The sequence below is a fragment of the Malania oleifera genome, chromosome 9, assembly GCF_029873635.1.
Source record: "Malania oleifera isolate guangnan ecotype guangnan chromosome 9, ASM2987363v1, whole genome shotgun sequence".
NCBI classification, from domain to species: Eukaryota; Viridiplantae; Streptophyta; class Magnoliopsida; order Santalales; family Ximeniaceae; genus Malania; species Malania oleifera.
This window is the reverse complement of record NC_080425.1, coordinates 56122059-56138297: the sequence shown is the minus strand read 5'-3', so window position 1 is coordinate 56138297 and position 16239 is coordinate 56122059.

Genomic DNA, 16239 nt, shown 5'->3' with positions numbered 1-16239 from the left:
GTGAAATAAAGTAAGATTTATGGATCAATGAAGATTTATATATAAAAATTATTTATTTATTTTCAAAAATGCATGTTGATAATAATTATTAGCAATTTGAGAGAAAAATATATATATCCAATGAAAATTTAGTTTTGTTATTTTAAAATGTAAAAAGTTTAAGAATTTAGATAAACTAAAAATTTCCACAAACCAAGATAGTGGACGAAAGAAAGATTTATAGGCCAACAAAGATTTTTATAAATAATGTATTTACTTATTTTTCTAAAAATTACATGCTAATAATAATAACAAATAGCATTTGGGAGAAAAAAAAAGTATCCAATGAAAATTTTTAATTATTATAAATTTAAAAATTTTAGATTGGAAATTTGGAACGCTTTCATATATCTAAACATTTTGTATTATATGTGTTGGCCCTAGAGTCGAGTCTAGAGGGGGGGTGAATAGACTCTTTTGCGTATTTTCGTTTTTCTCTATAAAATGTAAATCTTTGCAAGATACAAATTATTATATCACAAATAATTCACCAAGAACCCTTATACAACAAGAGGATGAATATGATTTACAAAAATAATGTTCCTTGAATGATCTTATATCTAATACAATACAAAACAATTCCTAATCTCTCAAGTAATTAATCACAACAATATTAGAGAGCAAGAGAGATATTGAGCTCAAAAATGATGGACTAAAATGTAGTATGCTTGGAAATGATAATTACTAAATACTAATCACTAAATCAATTGTTTAAACAAGCCTTTGGACTTATATTTATAGGCAAATTGAGCTACTATCCGTTTTATGGCCGTTGGACTTATAAAATAAATAATTACTTTGAAAAATAGCCATTTATAGTCGTTGGGTTTAGAATCCCGAAACAAACGGTCGGCGGATTCCCCAAAATCATTGATAGTTTTCCCTCAAACCGTGGACTGTTTGCTCAAACCATGGATAATTTCATTCAGACCAAAATCCATTAAACACTCTACCTGAAATTGTAGATGCACCTGGGCTACATCGTCGATGGTTTTCCCTATTTCTTCATTAACTTGATTTTTAGATTCTTGAATGAGGTTTTAACCCAACAAGGACCAAGTCTATGAAAGTTTTTAATACTAAAATAATTTAAAACTTGTCCTATATTAAAATACATTTGAGTAAAGAATAATTTTATAAAACTCTTTGTTTTGTATTTGAAAACTCATAAGTACTGAACTTATGATTTGGTAATATCATATGTACTCTTACGAACTAGTATGCATATGCAATTTGCTCAACTCTTGCTCAATAAACATGCATGAAATAATACTACAAGAGTTACAATAAACATATATGTTACTACATGTTCTTCATACTCCCTATTATATATATGTTACTACATGTTCTTCATTGGATGTGCTTGAGTTCTTTCGAGTGATTGTCCACTTTGATCTTTCCTGCTTGATGTCCACTTGATCTTTGCATTTGATCAAGTATCTTCATGTATTTGTCACTTGTACCTGTACTAACTTGATCTGCAAAAATAGGTTAACTTGGAACTACAAAATAGGTTGATATCATCAAAATACATCAAACATGATTATGTAGCCACTAAGACTAACAATCTTCCTATTTTTGATGATGTTGAACTTGTTGAGTGTTTACTTGATCTTTGCATTTGAATTTGTACCTGTCATAGTTTGATATGCAAAGATTAGTTTACTTAGAACCACCAATGGGTTGTTATAATTAGAATATGATAATTAGGATCATGTAGTCACTCAGGCTAACAATATCACCCTTTTTGATAATGACAAACCATTGATGTTATTATAGGATATAATTTACAAGCTCTCCCTTAATTTATGCATATTATTGAATAATATGAAAAATTTGTTCCACCTTACTATATGCATATAAGGCATAATTAAATCATTGAACTCTATATTTCATATTTATTGGAGTGTAACATGCAATTATCAGAAAATTCACTTAGTATAAAGCAGCAAGCAAACTGAGCTTTCATGAGATTTGTACCTAATACACCAATCTATAACACATTTTTCCCCCACATACATACCACCACATAACTTCTCCCCCTTTGATCATCATCAAAAAGAGAGGTACTATTCATTTAGTTTAAAATGTCCTAAAAGTTTAGTAAGATCAGTTTCCATTTTGCTAAGTTTTTATTTTCATTTTCCAACATTGTTTTCGTTTTAGACATCTTTGTTAAAATCTTATGGGCCTTAACAAATCCCTTTTGTAATTCCTCATAAGATGGCATGTTATCATTATCTGATTCATCGTAAGATTCACTTCCAAAATTATCACAATATATATCACAAGATTTATCACAATCATTGCATGAATCATTTTGAGAATCATTATGAGAAGTAGAAGGAGTAGAGTGTACCTCTTCATCGAGTAATGCAGCTAAGCTATAATTTTCCACTACCTGATCATTTGAGAATGAATCTTCCCAAGTGGTGGACTTGTTTTCTTTGGTCTCTCCAAATCTCTCATCGAGTTTGTCCATATCTCCTTAGCACTTTGACACGACTTAATTTCATGAAAAGCATTAGCATCTAAAGCAAGAAATAGAATATTCAAGGCATTGAAATTTACTTGCATTAATTCCATGTCATTTTTATTAAACTCATTTTCTAACTTAGGAATTTCAACATTACTAACAATTTTCATAGGCACAAAATTTCCTTGAGCACTTACTCTTCAAGTCCTCCAATCCATTGATTTGATAAAAACAGTCATTCTTAGTTTCCAATCAGCGAAATTTTCACCATAAAATATTGGAGGCCTAGTAGAGATTTGTCCCACACCGAATGGGGATACACCAAAATAAGTCATCGTGATCTTTTTACAAAAACATTTAAGTCTATGCAAACCTGGCTATGTTGCCAAATGTTGATATAGGTGTAATCCCAAGAGGGGGTGAATTGGGTATTTAAAAATATTTTAGTATTTCAATCCTCAATTGAAAACCCAACCATACATCCACAAATTTGGATATACACCAATTTCAGTATTATACAACTAAATTGATTTAATTAGTGGATATCTCAATTAATTCAATATTACCTAATTATTCTCCTGTATTTTAGATATTCATATATACCAATATTTAAAACATGTACAACAGATATAATATGAATATAAGTGCGAAAATATAAAGAGAGAGAGAGCACATACACCGAATTTTTAACGAGGTTCGGCCACACCCAGCCTACGTCCTCTCCTTGGGCAAAACACCCAAGAATTCCATTAATCCCACTCCTTTAACTGAGACAGAGTTTCTCGTTACAAACCCGCTGCTTACAAAAGGCACAGAGCTTCCTCCTACTTCGCTGCTTATAAGAGGCATAACTTCCTCCTACTCCGCTACTTACAAGAGTCATAGCTTCCTCCTTCTCCAGTTCACAACCCGAACCGTCAATACGATAGATTGATAAAATTCCTAAATACTCATATGCTTCTCAACAAGCTAATGAGTATAGTAAAATTCCTAAAACACATTCATAGGATATAACTTAAAGCTCAATGAATGTATGTAATGATTTCAATAATAATCAAATTTATGATCTTTGTATATAAAAATATGTATAATGAGTTTTCTCAAAGATCTACACCCAATGCAATATATCTCCAAAAATTGATTTTTCAAATAATATGTGTTGGAGATTTAGGGTTTTCTCAAATAACTTTTGGCACGAATAAAAAAATATTAAATCTTTGAATAAAAATAATATCAAGAATACTTCAAAGATTTAAAGTCCTAGAATGAACTTCTCCAATAAGATTTTTCAAACAAAAATATGAAACTTAGGGTTCTTGCTCTCTTAATAAAACTTGCTTAGCAAGATGTGTGCATGAATGCCCTTTGTGAAACTGAGAGAATGCCCAAAAAATGTTTGAACTTGATAGATTGTTGGCAAGGAAGCAAAATTTCTCAAAAGTATGCTAAAAATGATCTTTTCTAGTCTTGTTGTATTCTCCTAGGGTTTTGGGAGTGTTTAAACATGTATTCTTGGCATTGGATCAATTCTTGGTCGTTGGATCATTTAAAATAAACTATTTGCGTCCGTGTCTACGCTGAATCATCATTCTGTGCCAGGAACTTGTCGACAAAAGCACACGTTCGTCAATGAGTGCTCAACACTCGTTCATCGACGGGACCGTGAATTCGTCGACGAGAGACCTATTTGAAATTTTTGAGCTTTCGATATTTTCTCATCGATGAGAACAAAGTGTTCATCGTCGAGTGGCCATATGAATTCATCGATGAGGCCAATAGGTTCGTCGACGAGCTGCCTGTTATCTGGCCCGATTCAACCTAAGTTAATGCATATGAATATGTCAAGAACAACAACAAGCATCCTAAGGTTAATCTATATGTCATTTTGAGCTTCCAACACTATCTTATGAAATATGTAAATACAAGTGAGACTAAATACACATTACAACTGAAAATTTGAGGTGTCTTCATCCTTTTGCTCTTTTAATTTCATGGAGTATATCAGGTCGTATACGCTTCAAGTTTCTCATGGCTTCCATAGCATTCGTACCATCCATGCGTGTTAAATAATGATCCTGCTAAAAAGCTCAATGCACAGATGAAATAATTGTGTTTTGTCATTATTAAAAAGAGATCGGACTCAAACAGTCAACAAATGTTCATTTAGAGAACCCATTATTGCTTTGAGGTATTGATAAGATGAATCTCATGTTTATTTAATGTTTCCACGGGTGAGTATAAAGATCCAAAATGTTATTTAATGTTTCCACGGGTGAGTATAAAGATCCAAAATGTTTCATCTTATGAAGTTTCATATTTGATTCTCAAAGCAACACTTTACTTGATTAAAGTGAGTTAAGGATGATTACCAAGTCAGTTCATTACTTTGCAACATCAGTAGAGCCTTCCATTATTGCCATTGCAAAGGATAGATTTTTACAGTTTCCTCTAAGAGTTAAAGACGTTGATTATGATTATGTGGAAAGCTAGCAGCTTTAGGATATGTCTATATAAGCATAGCAGAATATATGATATTGAATTTCCCTAAGCATTTTCTTGAGTGCTTGAAGCAAATATCTCAACAAAGTGAATCAGAGATAAGAGGTAGATAATTCCTATGTTAAGATAACCTCTCTCTAAATTACTTTGGTATTATTTTCTTGATTAGCATCCAAATGGTATTCCTTGGCAAGGGATGCTCATTAGGTTATGTATCGCCCAAGAGCTATTTTTCAATCCAGTACGTGATTCCAAAGTATTTATAAGTGGACATTTTCAAAATAAGCATAATATTTTCATGCTTGTGGATTAAGCATGATAAGTATGTCCTTAATACTTGACATTGAGCATTTAGGAGCATATGAAGTTTTATTTGAACAATGCTCTTGGTGATAGGAGATATATTCTCTCGATTAGCCACTAATGGGAAAGTACCTTAAGAATATGCTCATAATTTTCAACAAGAATATGACACTACGAATAGATACTTCATCGCAAGAATTATTGTAATTTGGTAAGTCTTTTCACATAGAAGAGAATGCTCTTGCATTAACAATGGTTACCGAGTTTTTCGTAGATCAAGCATAGAGGGAATATTCTCTAGATGAAAACAAGAATTCCTAGTAGATGCTTCAAATTGATCATGATGGGATATCTTTTGGTAAGCACTAGTAGATTATTTCTAAGAAGTTTTCACTAGTAGGGTTTTGCTGCATTATTTGCGATGACTGAATTTTCATTTTTGAATGCCTTTAAATTTTGATCAAGCATTCAATGTTAATGCTCCAATAAAAGTTTAGGGTTGGATAGTACACATTACTTATGTTGTCATGAATAACTCCCCTAAAACTCAATTCTATATGTAGGATAAGATATGCTATACTTCAGATATACTAGCTATGCATGTTGACAAGTTTAAGCATGCATAAGTCAAATCATCATGAGATATATAACTAAAGAAGACACCATTGAGAAGTGAATTTATAGGGCATGCTTCTAAGACTTTATTCAAGAGTAAATGATTTACATTATTCATCTTGGAAATACAAGGATCTTAAAGGATTTCTATTGTATCCCTCAAGTAGGCTAGTTAAGCCCTAAACCTTTACATTGGACATTTGGAGGAATGAGATCTTATAGATTCATGCGGAGACTAATATCTTACTAAAGCAAATGCTATTTCATTCCTTTATAGTTGTAAAGAACAAGCCTAATTATAGATCTTGTGACGGTGTGCATGCTACTTTATCTCATAAGCTATAGTCAATACTTCAAAAAGAAATTAACCAATCAACAAAGATATCTATAGTTAAAACATCATATTGGTTTTATCATTTGAACTCATCATATTGGCTTAATTTTTTAAGGTCCCCATCGTAGTAATCAAGCTATTATTATGCATAAACTAAGTTTTTATACTTTGAGCGCTATTGTGGTAAGTGTCTAAAATTTTTGCACTATATAGGTTTACTTAGTCATCACTATCCCTTTTTAGCTAGGTATGTTTAAATCTACCTAAATCTTATTGACTAATCATAGGTTCTAAGGAAGCAAAGTCTAAAAAGATTAGGTAATTTGTTTTGGTACCCATTCTTCCTTGGGTCTTAATGGGTTTTTCTTCTTTACTACCCATTCCAGCTTCCATTCTTTACTTTTGGCACCTCTAAAGGAGCAAGAGTAATGAATGTGACCTTTTCTCTCACAACATAAATAAATTTTGTTTGTGTAAGGGATTTGACTTATTTGCCCTATTTGATGATGCATAAAAATTAATATGACCATGGGAATTATAAGAGGAACCATAATTCAAACTCTTTTTGTAAAATTTATTTCTTTGGGTTTCTAGAAGCTTATCAAAGTTTTCTTTCCCACCGGTGAATTTACAAATAATCTTACTATAATCATCAACTTTCTTTTTCAAAGATACATTCTCTTCAGAAATACTTTCCTTCATGATTTCAATTTCATTTTTCAAATTTTCAGCCTTATTTTTTGAAATATTCACGATCATTTTCAAAAGTAGTTAAGAACTCATTTTTCTTTCAAAGAGAATCATTTTCTTCTTTTAAAGAGAATTCAATTTTATTTAAATAAAGCAAGCTCTTTCTCAATATTTTTGTTATTTCTGTTTACTTAAACTAATTCATTAAACAATTTAGTACACGTTATTTCTAATTCATCATATGCAGGAGTGCAATCATCATCATTAGAACTTACCTCATCTTGCTCGTTAGCTATGAGACAAGAATGTTCCACTTCCTCCTCTGTTTCATTGTCGGTGGAAAGTCCATAAAGTTTGTCCCAAATTATAGCATTTATCACCGTTCTTCTTAATTTCATATGTGTCTTTGAGCTTGTCCCATATTTCTTTTGCGATTTCACATCCGCAAATGCTGTTGTACTCTTCATCACTCAAGCTACAATAAAGACAATGTTTTGTTTTGAAGTTAAGTTATACTAACCACTTTTCAACGGTTGTTAGCTCCATCCTTGACTTTGGAATATCTTCTTTTTTCTGGGAAAAGGAGAAGTCTCCATTTGAAATGATCTCCCATATATCCAGATCACATGATTGAATGAAGACGGTCATTCGATTTTTCCACGGTGGGTAGTTGGTGTCGTTGAACTTCGGTAGTATCTCCGCTCTATAAGTTACTCTGAAAAATTAGGCATCTTGCTTTGATACTAATTGTTGGCCCTAGCGTCGAGTCTAGAGTGGGGTTGATTAAAATCTTTTACGTATTTTCGCTTTTCTCTACAAAATGTAAAATTTTTGCAAGATACAAATGATTATGTCACAATATATAAAATATAAATCATGCACAAGACGTAAATTAAAGAGTAAGGAAGAAAAGCTCAACAAACAATTTTAATGTAGTTCAACCCCTTGCCTACGTCCACGCCTTGAGACACACTCAAGGATTCTCAATCCACTATCATGATCTCCTTCATCAAGGAGAAGCTTTTACACAATCAGGGAATCAATCCCCTTACGCTCACCAAGAGCCTTTCAATAAGGTTCACCAAGAACCCTTACAATTCGGTTCTCCAAGAACCTTTACACTTTGGTTCACCAATAACCCGTTGAACTAGGTTCACCAAGAACCCTTATACAACAAGAGGATGAATATGATTTACAAAAACAATGCTCATTGAATGAGCTGATATCTAATACAATACAAAACAATTTCTAATCTCTCAACTAATGAATCACAACAAGATTAGAGAGTAAAAGAGATATTGAGCATTAATGAACTAAAATGTAGTGTGTTTGGAAATGATAATCACTGAATGTTAATCACTAAATCAATTATCTAAACAAACCTTTGGACTTGTGTTTTTAGGCAAATTGAGTTACTAGCCGTTTTATGCCCATTGGGCTTATAAAATAATTAATTACTTTGAAAACTAGCCATTTATAGCCTTTGGATTTTGAATCCCGATGCAAAACTTCGACGGGTTCCCCAAAACCGTTGACAATTTCCCCTCAAACCGTGGATGGTTTGCTCAAACTGTGGATGGTTTCATTCAGGCTGGAATCCATTAAACTCTCTGTCTAAAACTATCGATGCACTTGGGCCAAACAGTCGACAGTTTGCCATGTTTCTTCATTAACTTGATTTTTAGGTGCTTGAATGAGGTTTTAACCCAACCGGGACCAAGTCTATGAAAGTTTATAATACTAAGATGATTTAAAATTTGTCCCATATTAAAATACATTTAAGTAAAGGATATTTTTATAAAATCTTTGTTTTGTCTTTGAAAACTCGTAAAAACTGAACTTATGACTTGGTGATATCCTATGTACTCTTATGAACTAGTATGCACATGCAATTTGCTTAACTTTTGCTCAATAAACATGTGTGAAACAATACTATAAGAGTCACAATAAACATTACCTCAAACACTCCCCATTATACATATGTTTCTACATGTTCTTCATTGGATGTGCTTGAATTCTTTTGAGTGATTGTCCACTTCGATCTTTCTTACTTGAATGTCCACTTGATCTTTGCATTTGATCCAGTACTTTCATGTCTTTGTTACTTGTACCTGTACTAACTCGATCTTCAAAGATAGGTTAACTTTCAACTACAAAATAGATTGATATAATCAAAATACATCAAATATGATTATGTAGCTACTAAGGCTAACAATATGAATAAATACAAAACAACCTATAAGATTAAATGATATCATGAAAGTACAATAAAGTATAATAATGTCTTACTTTAATATACTAATTGATGTAAATATAGGTTAGGATTTTGAATTTAGAGGAATGTTGTAGTATATTAATTAATGTAGATATATAAAAGTATAAATAATTGAATTAACCCATAGAAGTGTAGGAGTTAGAAAATCAACCAATTTGAAATTAATAATGAAGTTAAAAAATAAAGAATCTAATAAAATTGGGAAATAATGTCTTACTTTAATATACTAATTAATGTAGATATAAATTAGGAGTTTAACTTTGGAGGAATGATGCTATAACATCTTGCTTTAGTATATTAATCAATGTATATATATTAAAAAATAAGTAATTAAATTAGCCAATAGATGTCTTGTGGTTACAAAATTAACCAATCAAAAATTAAAAAAAATTAAAAAAAATTAAAAAACTAAGAAAATTGGAATTGAGTTCTTGAGGCTTTTGAGGGCATAATGATGTCTTTTAATATATAGTATAGATTTATCTGTATGTATGAATATAGGAACATATATTTTAATTCATGGATTATATAAATAAATACCTAAATGCATACAAATACATTCATTTAAGCTAACACACTTGAATCTAGTTTAAATGCATGGATTCTAAATCTAAATACATGGACATTCAAATGCAAATATGTGAATTATTGCATGGAAGATGAAAACACAAAACCAAAAGGGAGGAAGAGACTAACCTGCTCGAGGGGTTGAACTGGGAATTGGAGGGGGGAGGGGATAGAGATAAAATAAAGAGGGAAATATGTTGGGAGAGATATATTCCTTCCTAAAAATCTTCCTTTTCAAGCCCCCAGAGAGCGAGAGAGAATAGAATTTAGTGTGATTTTGGAAAGTTTTTTTTAAGGATTGAGGGTGGTTGGGAGAAAGTAGGAAAATCCAATGAGAGTAGTGGTGGTCAAGGAAGTTAAAACCATGATTTATGAGCCTTTTGCTAGAAAAATATGAAAAACAACAAAAATCCAACCATTTCGGGCGTTCGAAGGTGGGAGAAGACCCCTAGACCAAAACAATGTTGTTTTAGCATTTTTTTCGGATTTTGAAATTTTATAAATATATATTTTAAAAAACGATGTCTGTTAGCTTTACCGTGATCCCAAGAGGGGGGGTGAATTGGTATTTTTAAAATCTATCCCTTGGATATTCCTCCTAACAACAGTATGTTCACAATCCTATGGTCAATCTAGTGCAAGTAATATCAGAAATTAAATAAAGTAGTTTAAATGAATTACACAAGCACCATAAAGCAGTAAAGAGAAGGGTGACACACAGATATGTTATCGAGGTTCGGCCAATTGCCTACGTCCCCTCCTTGGCTAACTAGCACAAGGATTATCACAATTACTTGCTCACTTAAACGGGTGGAGTGACACCTATATAAACCAAGTCAAATTAACACAGGGCTGACCTCAACCTTTACACCAATCCTTACCGGGCTGGATTACCGTCCCCTTAGATCACGCTTGGAATCTCTCAGATATACAATCAAAAGGTACAATATAAAGGTGTTTTCACGTAAAGCAAATTTGTACCACAAATGCGCACAATCACAAACACCACAAATGATTTAAAATGTAAGTTCAGTGTGGTCTAACTAGTTCAACTCTCAACGATATTTTCTATCAGTGTAGTGAGTACGTGAGAGTATCAATAATAGTTTGTGTATTTCAAAATGTTTCAATCAAATATGTTCACACTGAATACCAACCAAGCATCAAGAATATCACTCAGTAGAATATCTCTATCACATGAATATGTATATGCTTGGATTGCAAAGTTGATAATCTTTGTATTCAGCAAATGATATATACTTGAATAAATATTGCCACAAAGACTAATGTATCAAACACAAATATCTTTTCACAAATAGTTCAATAAAGATTTCACAAGATATTTGAGTGAGTTTGAAAATGTTTTTGCAAACCAAAAACAAATACAAAGCTTCCTAAGATATTGCAACTTAAAATGCAATACTCAGAAGCTTGGCAAAGTCTTCTTAGGATAGGCTTATGAGAAAAGCCCCCTAAGAATACTTAAGTAATGCTCTCGAGAAAAACGATTCAAACAATCAAAGAATGAGAGCAAACTTATCAATACAATCACTCAATCAACTTACAAAGGCTTTTGGCAATGGAAGAGAGTAAGTATGAGTGGATTTTGCAAGAGTATGAGAAGTAGGATGTATTTAGCTTGAGAGAGAATTTTTGAATATATTTGCTAATCGATGCTTAATTCTCCCAAATGAAAGGGTATATATAGACATACCAAAGTTTTTGACCGTTGGGGACCTATTAGGAATTATTGAAAAAGTTTAATGACACTTAAACCATTTTAACCCTATTTAAAAAATATTTAACTGCGGTAAAAATCAGGGCAACCCGAGAGGTCTAGTCGATCAGAATAGGTTCGGTCGACCAAGTCTCATTAGGTTCGATTGACTAGGGGATTTTTGAGCTGAGGGCTCGGTCAACCAAGAGAGGGTGATTTTTCAATTTTCTGAGGTTCGGTCGACCATGTCATTTTGAACTAGCTGGTTCGGTCAACCAGACAGTTGAGAATTTTCCCAAGGACCCTCAATCGACCAGGTAGTTGTAGTTCATTTCTGCCTCGGTCGACCAGATGGTCAAACTTTTGACCCCAAGGGGTTTCGATTGACCAGGGCTTTTTGAACTACCTGGTTCGGTCGACCAGATGATCATAATGTTGACCAGAGAGGGTTTCGATCGACCGAAACTTTTTCAACTATTTAGGACCTTGGTCAACAGTTGACCCAAGTCTGGTTCGACCGATCAGGCCAAAATGAACTGTATTGGCCGGTCGACCGAAAGTGCACCAAGTGTACATTTCAATCCCATCTTGAAGCATACAAGCCCTATTCAAGTGCCTAACAAATATATGTGAAAATGTGTGTGTCCTAGGGTCACTTGGGGTCCAATTTCAAGACACTGAAAAAGTCCGGTGTCGATCGACCTTCGGGAAAGCCCTAAGGTCATTCTATGGTCACTTTTTGGTTTGAGCTTACAAAATAAACCATGCATGTGTTGTGTATGCTTATTACAAACCAAATATCCTAATTACTATTACAGACCAATTTTGACCACAAAGAAATATATTACAACTAAAAAACACGAACTGGTCTTCAAGCTTTGAGCTTTCACATGCCATCAACGTGTATGCTGATATAGACAAGCACATGAACTAGATACTTATTAAATATAGGAGTATTTGTCATTACCAAAATCGGGCGTGACCAATAAGGTCAACAATGTCATTCCATTTAATAAGCGTACGCACCCATGCACACACCTTTTTTTTTTTTGGAAATACTGCCCAAATGGAATGACATTGTTTTGGTATACATGATCTGCCATGCGTGCCCGCCTTTGACTGTTGGCTATTGATGGTCAAATGGTATCGTTTCGTTTCATTTTGTAAGTGTAGCTGCATGCTCGATTACTTTTTGAATTCTTGAAATTTGTATTTACTAATAAATAATTTTAAATATATATATATTAAAGAATATTTTAAGTCACTAAAATGAAGAAAACCATTAATGGTGTTTGGAAAAAATATTCAAATTTTTTAGAAAATTTTAGAAAGGGTAAACACTTGTAGAAAAAAGGAAGAAATTCCTGAGATAAGAGTTTTTTCTTGATTTTTATGCAGAGAACCCGAAGATTCCTTGGGTCATTGCTAACAATTTTGGGTTGTTTTAGATCACTTGAAATAGTAGAAGTTGCCAACAAACACACGAAAATGGCTAAAATAGGCAAAGAGACATTTCTTTATTTTTGTGTAAATAAACCTATAACTTTTTCGATTTATTCTTACTTATTTCATCCATTATAAGTCACCAAAATGGTCAAAATTTGTCAAAAGGAGCAAAGACATCCAAAATGCAATAAAAAATGGAGAATCAAAGTTTTTGTTGTCTCAATTCTTGGTATAGGTACTAGTCGCCAATTTTGATTGTTTAGTCAAAAAATGACCATCTAGAGTCGGTGCACATTGTTGGCTTTTTAAATCTAATCCCTATTTTGATGCTGACAAAGCATCTGTATCTTATGTGCGCACTTAGTATGTCAACAAGTTTATATTTCAGCACTGACATAAGATACGAGAAAATGGAAGCCTAATGGACTTAAAGATTACGCATTTCAGGCGAATTCCACGCAGAAGAGCGAAGAAGAAAAAGAAGACATGTTTCGTTTGTATTGCATTTATTTATTATTATTATTTGGTTTGTAATAATGCATGCATCTGCATGATATGATTATTTGTTCATACTGGACCATAGATTGACTATAGGGAATCATATGACCGTAGATTGACCTTAGGGCTCATCGTCAACCGACATCGGATTTTTTGGGTTAACTTAGTTGGCCATATATTGACCTTAGGAGACCTAAAATTTTGGAAGACAAACTTTTTCATAAAAGTCAAAATCATACAAAAGGTTTAAATGATTTAAGGTAAAAAATCAGGCTTCGGGTGACCGAACTTAGCAAGTTAAAATAGTTCAAGCGACTAAACTAGCTGGAGGTCAATTCATTGACTAAGGCTCGGGCGACCGTCCCAGTTTTGAACTAAACGTCACCAGATGACCGAACTCCTAAAGTCACTTTTTTCACCATCCCTGGACGCCCAAACCTGTAGTTCAAAATCACCCCAAGCAACCGAACTATGAAGTTCGGCAGACCGAATCGTTCATCGGGTGACTGAACCTCGAACCTTTGGGAAATCGCCTTGGCTCAGCCAACTGGACTCGTCCTCGAGCACCTGAACTTAAAATCTTAACTTTTCTCTGTGTGTCTGTTCGGGCAACCAAACCTCACGGGTTGCCAATTTTTTATCGAGGTAATTAAGATTAAAACTCAAATAAAATATTTCCAAAATTCCCAATAGGTCCCTAACGGTCATATTTTTCGTAAAAAATTATAAATACCCCTTCATTTGGTTTAATTAGTAACTTTGATTAACTCTAAAATTTTCTCTAAACCTTTATTAATCAAAGTTCCCCCAAGCCAATTTTTATTACTAAAATCTCTTATTCGGGGCAAAATTTTTTAAGCAAAACTCTCAAACTCTCTTCCACTATTTCTTTTCAAAATTACATTTGAAGAGAGTATATTTATTTTTGGGCATTTATTTTTACATGCTTACTCTCACTTATTATTTATTTTTGAAAATTCTTTTTGAGAGTATAACTTTGGTTTCTCTTGGTTATTTCCTTGATAAATATTTTTGAGAGAAATTATTTGCACCACAAATATTTTATTGAGTTTAAATTCTTAGATTCTCCAAATATTCTTTATTTGTAAAAATATTTATAAGAGAACAATAATACTCATTTTTCATATATTTTATTTGTGTAAAATCATTTGATAGCACCCTCGCTCTACTGAGTATTATTGCATATCATATTAAAGTGCATGTATTTAGAGCTTAAACGTGTACATTTCTGCTTATATGCTTCAGTAACATTTTTATGTACAAAAATATTTTCATGTACCAGTTGAGTTCATCCTATTAATTGAACTGGAGAGTCTCAACCCCGTAAATGAGACCAATTCGATTCATTCCAAAAATTGAACTAGGGAGTCTCCGCCTCGTAAGGGAGACCAGTTGGGCTCAGCTTGGAATTTGAGCTGGAGTTTACCTTACCCCATAAGGAAAGGTTGTAATGGCTTCTGCTTCGCTGATTTAAGTGAACAAAGATAATGTAATCCCTGAGTGGTATGCCCAAGGCGGGGACGTCGGCTGATTTGGTCGAATCTCGATAGCAAATATCATGTGTCTCTCTCTCCCTATCTCATTTACTTTCTGCACTTTAATTTCAGTATGTGTATGTTTGTTCATGTTTTGTTATAACCATCTTAAATGCACACTGAATTAGTTCAAATGAGATATGCACTACACGTGTATGTATGCATACATTGCTTACTTACTTTACATACATATTTTATTTTGAATGAGATATGAGATGTGATGAATCAACGTAATTGTTTAATTTAGTAAAAAAGTTTTAAATATCCAATTCACCCCCCTCTTGGGATCACACTAATTCTAACACACATGTACATGCATGTGTGCATGGGTGTCCACATGCGACTCATGGCTAGGAGTATAAAATTAAGTAAATTTATTATTTTATTATTATATTTATTTAAAAAAAATCAATTTACCAAAATGAAAAAAAAACATAAATGAGGTCCAAGAGAAAATCTAAAGATTCTAAAAAAAAAAAAATTCATAGGGGTGAAAAATAGTAGGAAAAAGAAAAAAATCTTAAAAATTATAAGCTTTCTTGACTTTCGCAAAAAGTCGAAAATCTCCTGAGACTGATCTTAACCAATTTAGCAAAAGCCATTAACTTTTCCCAAGAGTTGACAAAAAGACAATGACCTTCTTTAGATTTTAAAAATTTTAGGAACCTCCTTTGATGTTTCAAGAATTATAGTGATATCCTTTGAAATTTGTCAAAAAGACACAAACCTACTTTTTTTTTATAAGAGGTTTGGCAAATCTTAGGGAAGGTTTGTTGCGTTCTTTGAAACTTGAGATCAATAAAATTTTTGAAACCTCAATGAGTGTTCTTATTTTTTTACCTTACCTAACCTTAAGGTAGGTGAGTGCCTTTTGCCTTAACAATTTCTTATTCGAAATGGTAAAAAATGACTAAAAAAATGAAAATGCTAAAAATTGTTAGAAAATAAAGAGACAAAATTTTTGTCTTGCTTTTTGTGCATGAAACCAAAAATATGTTTGAACTATGTCTAACTATTTCAAACCACCCCGAATGCCTTGAAATTTGGAATGGTTAAATTTGGTTAAAATGAGTAAAAATGTCTCAAAATGTACAAAGATGAGAGAAAAAATATGGTTTGTTGTCCTGACTTTCGATGTAGTATCGAGTGTCAACTTGGATATATCCTACTACTGACAGATTAGAAAGATTTTCTTTCAAAGTTAGGAGTGGAGTGCATCTTATG